Source organism: Lycium ferocissimum, chromosome 10 (assembly GCF_029784015.1).
Source record: "Lycium ferocissimum isolate CSIRO_LF1 chromosome 10, AGI_CSIRO_Lferr_CH_V1, whole genome shotgun sequence".
NCBI lineage: Eukaryota > Viridiplantae > Streptophyta > Magnoliopsida > Solanales > Solanaceae > Lycium > Lycium ferocissimum.
This window is the reverse complement of record NC_081351.1, coordinates 20,271,756-20,280,270: the sequence shown is the minus strand read 5'-3', so window position 1 is coordinate 20,280,270 and position 8,515 is coordinate 20,271,756. Positions and strand designations below refer to the sequence as shown.

Below are 8,515 nucleotides of genomic sequence, written 5' to 3'. Positions count from 1 at the left end.
TTGTGACAACATCAGCTCATTATACATGATAGTAAATCCAGCTTTACATGCTAGAACTAAACACGTGGAAACGGACTATCACTTTGTAAGTGGAGAAGGTAGCTGTAGGCGCTCTTGTGACACACTTTGTGAGAACAAAAGATTAACTAGCGTATATTCACACTAAGGCAATGACAAAGCAGAGTTCACAAAATCTCGTAAGTTAGAGAGTGCATACCACCACCTCACAAGGTTGAGGGGAAGTGTTATGCAGATAAGACTCATGCACGGATATGGAGTCTTCCATGCATGAGATAGCCTAGTTGACTTACAATAGGTTAGCTTAGTTTAGTGTATATACAGTTGATATACAAGATGTATTAGGAGTCTATTTCCTAGTTGTTTTATACTTAGGACTCTACAATATTATGTGTATAAATAGAGCTAATTGTATATGATCGTATTAACAATAATACTCAACCTTCTTTCATCTCTTCGGCAGTGTAATTTTTACAGCATCCACAATGTAGTCACTAAATAGTCTCGTTTAGGGTAGATTATTCTCTCAATAGGTTTTATGTTTTTTATATTAATTTTCCCAAACCATATTAAATATTATGCTTCTTGTAGTATAGTTTTCTTTGTCGTCTGATTTATTGTTGTTCAAGGTTTGCAATTATTAGCTTCCGCATGACGCCCTGATTATTTCTATCCCAACAATTGGTATCAGCGCCAATGATTGAAAGAGATTGAAGACAGGTTCAATGTAGATTCAAATCAAGCTGCAACACCAATTTTACAATAATGAAGATTTTATCCGGAATGCTACATGTGGAGACGAAGTTTCAACCATATTTTCAACATTCCTGTTGTTGCATCTTTAAAAATAAAAAATAAAATATTTTAAAACCAATTTAACCCATAATATTTTAAATCCTATTTTTAACCATAACAAGCAGCAGTGATGAAGATTATGTGAAGAAGACGGATCAAGTTTTATCAAGAAAATCTAGGCCAAAAGGGGAGATTTGTTTGGGGTTTGCCCTGATTTTCTTACCATAATTGGATTTTACCTTCTTTTTTTTTTTTTTTTTTTTTTAAGAAAGGACAAAGATTTTACCATAATTGGTTTTACTTTTCCCAAAAGAATTTTTTTAATATTTCATATTTGTGTAACCTCTTTTTGGAGGGAAAAGTTTCGGACCTCTATAAATTGAAGAATCTTTCTCATACAACACAACACAGTAGCATCCACAATGTAGTCACTAAAGAGTCTCGTTTAGGGGGAGATTATTCTCTCAATATGTTTTATGCTTTTTATATTAATTTTCCCAAACCATATTAAATATTATGCCCCTTTTAGTATAGTTTTCTTTGTCGTCTGATTTATCTCTGTTCATGGTTTGCAATTATTAGCTTCTGTATGACGCCCTGATTATTTCGACCCCAACACTATTGGTATGATGTATGACATTTCCATTTTAAGGTTGTATCAAAGTTAAAATCTACAACCATTTACATACAAGTTTAAGTTATATACACATTGACAAAAGATAAATAAATTTTATACCATCATTTCACATTTACTTGCTAAAGCAGATACTATGTTTAATTTTTAAAATTTGTGATTTTGAAAATAAGACAAGGTGGTATGTTACAACAAACCATAATATAGAATGGTGGTGTACAAATTTCTTATACTAACAGAATATATATATATATAATTTGAAGTCCTTATCTATAGTGCAAATCACTGTGGAAAGTGAGGAGATGAAGATAAAATATTGCATGGTTATATGGCATAATGGAGGCTTAGTACTTATCAGATTATATTGAACATACAAAGCATGTTCATGAACCAGGGATGTTTTGATAGTTTTAGAGGAACTATTTAATTGGATTCTAATTATAGTGCATGATAAAATAACTTTTCCAACATTCTTTTTGTTGTTTCTTATTATGCACATCAGTGCTTAATTACGTTGAGAGCATGATTATTATCTTTAGACTACAATAGTTGAATGTGCTTCTTTAGCTGGAAACCTTGCATCATCTAAAACCACCATCGTGCACCAAAACGTTGACTTTCTCTTTTAAATTTTTTCATAGAAAAAATTGTCCTCAAGGGATATATAATCGTTGTGAACCAACTGAAGTGTGATCGTGACCTCTAAAGCTTAAACCGTGACAGAGTGCACGTTTTATCTACTTACATGTCTTTGATTTTATGGCCTGCTTCATATTCATGGCAAAGCACATTGAAATTCTATTTAGTTTGAATAATATATGATAGCAGTAAAATTTGAACCCATATGACTTCTATTATTGAAGTGTCTAACCATCTCATCTAAAAGCTTAAACTATTAGAGGTGGGGTGCGATTACGGAGGGGGAGGAGGAAAGGGGTGTGGGAGCGGGCAGTAGGGTGGGGGTGGGTGAAGTGTTGAGGTTTGGGAAAGACAATCGCATGGAGAGCCACTTATGAAACTTAGCTTGTTTTTCCTACTACATCAGGAAAGTCAATTTCTTGATTTTTAAAAACCTTATTTTCTTAGAAAAAATAATTTAACCAACCAAACATAGAAAATTTTAAAAAACATTCCTTCATACCAAACACACCCTAAAGGACACAATTTCTTGCTCTTTATTTTCCTTGTTTATAAACATTACATTAGAAGAATATCTAGAGAATTGGTTTAAAACTTAAGAAGGGCCCATGTTCCCATAGAAACACGGGAAGTGTACAAATATCCTATTTTAAGTAATATCTGTCCGATATTTTTTTTTTTTTTTTTTTTAAGGCGCGAGTATCCACTGTGCCGCTGAAGCTTGACAACTTCAGACATGCATGTCTGAAAGTTTGGCCTTGTGAAGGGCAAACATCAGACATTTGGTATGGCTTGCCAAGGCAAAGTTCGAACATTTTTTTGCTGAGCGCGTGTAAACATTGGCTTAAATTTCGTTCATGTACGTCTAACCTTCATTCGTACATGACTGAAGTACATGTAAAAGTAGGCTAATATTTCAATCATGTGTGTATGAATCTTTTTTGTCAAAAATAATTTTTTCAATGTATGTGTGTCCCTAAGGCATACATGACTGATATACATATAAAAATGGCTAAAATTTCAGATAGATGCGCCTGTACAAAAAATAATAATTTGTTCTTCAAATTTCAAAATTCCAACACAATTCAACACTCAAGTCTCCTATAAATAAGCTCAAATTTGAAACATAAGTTCCGTATATCATAAGGAACAAACCCCAATCATCAATTTGTCAAAAATACAACATACCTCATAAACCCATTTAACACACCTTATTTTTTCAAGTATGCCTGCACTTTAGTCATGTAGTATGAACTACATGTAAAAATGGGTTGAAATTTCATACTTATGCACCTGAGCAAGAAGAGCGTGAAGAAGTAATAGGTACTTGTTCAAAAAAACAAAACAAAAAAACGCAAAACAGGTATTACTTAAATAGTGGACCCAAAATAGGATATCCATAAAAAATTACTACTATTAAGAAGAGTGAGTTGTTACTCACTTTCTCGTCGTCCGTCCGTCCCAATTTAATAAAAAAAATTGTGGGCTTCATTGTGGGCCCTATATATTATATTTAACAACAATTAATATTTATTAAAAAAAAATGGTGGGCCCCATAATTTAATATATATATATATATATATATATATATATATATATATATATATCCGTTCCAATTTTCACTTTTTTCACTCCAAAGCACTTACCAAAATTATAAAAATAACTCCAATTTGTATTTACGCGCCCATGGCCAAACACAACTTCAATTCACAAATACCATTTTCACTTTGAAAACAATTTTTTTTTCCTTCTATAGACCCCATATATATTAAACAACAACTAATATTAAAAAAATAGTGCAATTAATAATGTCAAAAAAAAAAGTGCCCCCATATTAAAAAATCAAACAATATTCATGTAATTTTCAAAGTATCTCATTAAGTCAATAATGATGTATTCATTGCCACGTGCGTGTTCGTAGCAAACACTAATATAATGAAGTTTTAAATACGGAGAACAAACTACAATATTATATTAATCGTGTTTTAAACATAGTATCCCATATTGACAAAATCAAGCAATTCCGTTCCAATTTTTAAAAAAAAATTATAGACCCCATATATATTAAACAACAACTAATATTAAAAAAATAGTGCAAATTAATAATGTCAAAAAAAAAAAAGTGCCCCCATATTAAAAAATCAAACAATATTCATGTAATTTTCAAAGTATCTCATTAAGTCAATAATGATATATTCATTGCCACGTGCGTGTTCGTAGCAAACACTAATATAATGAAGTTTTAAATACGGAGAACAAACTACAATATTATATTAATCGTGTTTTAAACATAGTATCCCATATTGACAAAATCAAGCAATTAATAAAAAAAATTGTGGGCTTCATTGTGGGCCCTATATATTTAACAACAATTAATATTAAAAAAAATGGTGGGCCCCATAATTCTAATATATATATATATATATCCGTTCCAATTTTTTTTAAAAAAATTATAGACCCCATATATATTAAACAACAACTAATATTAAAAAAATAGTGCAAATTAATAATGTCAAAAAAAAAAGTGCCCCCATATTAAAAAATCAAACAATATTCATGTAATTTTCAAAGTATCTCATTAAGTCAATAATGATGTATTCATTGTCACGTGCGTGTTCGTAGCAAACACTAATATAATGAAGTTTTAAATACGGAGAACAAACTACAATATTATATTAATCGTGTTTTAAACATAGTATCCCATATTGACAAAATCAAGCAATTCCGTTCTCAATTTTTTTAAAAAAATTATAGACCCCATATATATTAAACAACAACTAATATTAAAAAAATAGTGCAAATTAATAATGTCAAAAAAAAAAGTGCCCCCATATTAAAAATCAAACAATATTCATGTAATTTTCAAAGTATCTCATTAAGTCAATAATGATGTATTCATTGCCACGTGCGTGTTCGTAGCAAACACTAATATAATGAAGTTTTAAATACGGAGAACAAACTACAATATTATATTAATCGTGTTTTAAACATAGTATCTCATATTGACAAAATCAAGCAATATATATATATATAAAAAAAAAGTGAATCCCATATTAAAAAAACAAATAATGCAAAAAAAAAAGTGCAAATTGTGGGCCCCATAATTCAAATATATATATATATATAAAAGTGAATCCCATATTAAAAAAATAAACAATGCAAAAAAAAAGTGCAAATTGTGGGCCCCATAATTCAAATATATATATATATATATGGGCCCTATATATTTAACAACAATTAATATTAAAAAAAATGGTGGGCCCCATAATTCTAATATATATATATATATATATATAGTGCAAATTAATAATGTCAAAAAAAAAGTGCACCCCGTATTAAAAAATCAAACAATATTCATATAATTTCCAAAGTATCTCATTAAGTCAATAATGATAGATTCATTGCCGCATGCGTATTTATAGTAAATACCGATATAATAAAGTTTTAAATACGGAGCACAAACTACAATATTATATTAATCGTGTTTTGAACATAGTATCCCATATTGACAAAATCAAGCAATACATATAATAAAAAAAAAGTCAATCCCATATTAAAAAAATAAATAATGTCAAAAAAAAAAAAAAGTACAGACTTTATTGGTAAAAACACTAATATAATAAAGTTTTAGATACTGAAAGACAAATTACAATGTTATATCAATCGTGTTTTGAACATAGTATATATATATATATATATATATATATATATATATATATATATATATATATATATATAATCACTATTCAAAGACAAAAGGGTGGGCCCCATACTAAACAACACCAAGCAATATAAAAAAAAAAAAAAAAAAAAAAAAGAAACTATATAAAGCATGAGTTTAGACCCATGATTCGTCGTCCGTTGTCCCTTAAAAAAAAAAGGTGGGCTCCATACTAAATAACACCGAGCAATAAAAAAAAAAGGAAAAAAAAAAGTGGAACTCACCATCTCCAAACTCTGTAAAAAAAAAAAGTGAACCCCATATTAAAAAATATATAATGTTAAAAAAAAAAGTCCTGGCTTTGTATTCATAGCAAATACTAATATAATAAAATTTTAGATACGGAGCACAAACTACAATGTTATATCAATCGTGTTTTGAACATAGTATATGTATATATATTATATGCATAAAAATAGTACAAACTAATAATGTCCAAAAAAAAAGGTGCACCCCATAAAGGGTAGACCTCATACTAAACAACATCAAGCAATATTTAAAAAATAAAAAATAAAAAAAAAAAAAAAAAGTGGAACAAGCCATCTCCAAACTTACTGTAAAAAAAAAAGGTGGACCCCATATTAACAAAATCAAGCAATATCAAAAAAAAAAAGTGAACCCCATATTAAAAATATAATAATGTAAAAAAAAAGGGCACACTTTGTATTCGTAGTAAACACTAATATACTAAAGTTTTAGATACGGTGTACAAACTACATGTTATATTAATTGTGTTTTGAACATAGTGTGTCTATATATATATATATATATATAGTGCAAATTAATAATGTCAAAAAAAAAAGTGCACTCCATATTAAAAAATCAAACAATATTCATGTAATTTTCAAAGTATCTCATTAAGTCAATAATGATGGATTCATTGCCACATGTGTATCAAATGAAATTGCTTTTCTTCAAAAAGTTACGTAGTCAAACCATGCAGTTTTTTTTTTTATATTAGTCTGAGATCTAATCTAGATATTAAAGTGTTGTATTTGTTATTCCGCCATGTCATTTATTTGTTATGTTCACTAAAATAAATATACTTAAAATATTTATATTTTAAAACAAGATAGAATTTAATTACTTTTTTATTTTTATTCTTATTCTAATAAATGTGAAAAGAGATTAATGTCGTAAAAAAAAAATATCAAATGGAGATCAAATAATGAATAAGGTAAATTAGTCAAATTATAATTCTAATCGACGATTTTTTTAAAAACCATGCAAAAGACAACATGACAAGTAAAATGAGCTAAACCGAGAATATTTACCAAAAATTAAAAAATAGTATTTCTTCGTTTAAATAGAAAATCAATTTCTACTTTGTTTTGTTTTAAACATGTAAAATTAATTTAATAATTTGAATTAGAATTATCCAAATCAAAATTTGATAAAAAATAATAAGTATTTTACACCTTTAAATTAATCGAATTAAAATTGAAAGTATCAACTGATGCTTAAATATTGCTATTGTTTTATCTCAAAGAGAGGAAAATAGTTTCTTTTTAAACAAGTGAAAAATAGTTTCCTTTTAAACAAGTCTTCTCTTTTAAAAAATATTAATAAATTTGCCGAGATTCGTAGCAAACATTAATATAATAAAATTTTATATATGGAGCACAAACTACAATGTTACATTAATCGTATTTTAAACATAATATATATATATATATATATATATATATATATATATATAAATCACTATTCAAAGACAACTACATACACATGATGCACTATAATCTAAAAGTGTTGGTTGCGTGCGCAGCACGGGCATAGACCGTCTAGTTTACCATAGAAATGTGAATGTTTATAGCTGGGCCAGTATATCTAAGACAGACCACAATGTATTCGATTTCAAGCTCATGCCTGCTGAGCCTACTGTGTAGCAGCCCATTTTGTATATCACGTTTCCTGGGGCTCTGAAGTAGGTCCAATTAGGGGGATTGACGTGGGATGCAATTTGCACAACATAGCGCAAATTTTGTTTTTGGCATCTAATAACCCAATAATGTATATCACGCAAATGTATGCAATGAAGTCGGTTCATATTATATGCTTATTATTTCTTCTCGTTTAAATGTCCTATGCTGTGTAGACAAAAGAAATGTTAATTTTCTGACTTTCTATTTTTACAATTGATACAAGTTGTGTCGAGGAAAATAGATTAAACTGGGAAAATTGACGTGGGATGGGTGGGAAGGGAGAGAAAAGTGCCAATTTTTTAAGCTTATGTTTGCTAAACATAATTCTTGGCTAAAAATATACCAATAGTTTCTAAGGAATGTATATAACTGTCAATTGCCAGTCCATTTATACGTAAAAATGTTGTGGGCTGGTCACTTCTTCGTTTGATATTGAATTTTTAGCCAGTGTTTGAAATGTAATTGGAAAAATAGCTAGTTTTTAACTAGGAAGATTTTTTAATCATTATCTTCCTCATTTGAAAGTGGCAAGGACTCGCTTTCACACTCTAGGAAATTTGCATGGAGATTGAATTGCTCATCAATTTTTTATAGAGTTTTGAACTAACATAGTTTAAACTTCAGGAATCTTTTCTTGGTTCTGCGGACAACTAAAAACATTTAACCAACTTCAAATATGACGTATTTAACTATCAATATCATATTGGATTGTTCAGGATTGTAGACTGTGGATTAATAATGAAAGAGCAATATATTAAATTAAACGAGAAGACATACAATGAA

General features: G+C 28.8%; 1 long non-coding RNA gene across 1 annotated transcript; it reads left to right on the top strand.

The window, feature by feature from the left end:
• The first annotated feature begins 4,809 nt into the window (after window positions 1–4,809).
• LOC132035173 (uncharacterized) lies at window positions 4,810–5,673 on the top strand. The gene is made up of 2 exons (XR_009409192.1): window positions 4,810–4,908; window positions 5,411–5,673. It is a non-coding gene; the product is annotated as an uncharacterized LOC132035173 (long non-coding RNA).
• The last annotated feature ends 2,842 nt before the right edge of the window (window positions 5,674–8,515 follow it).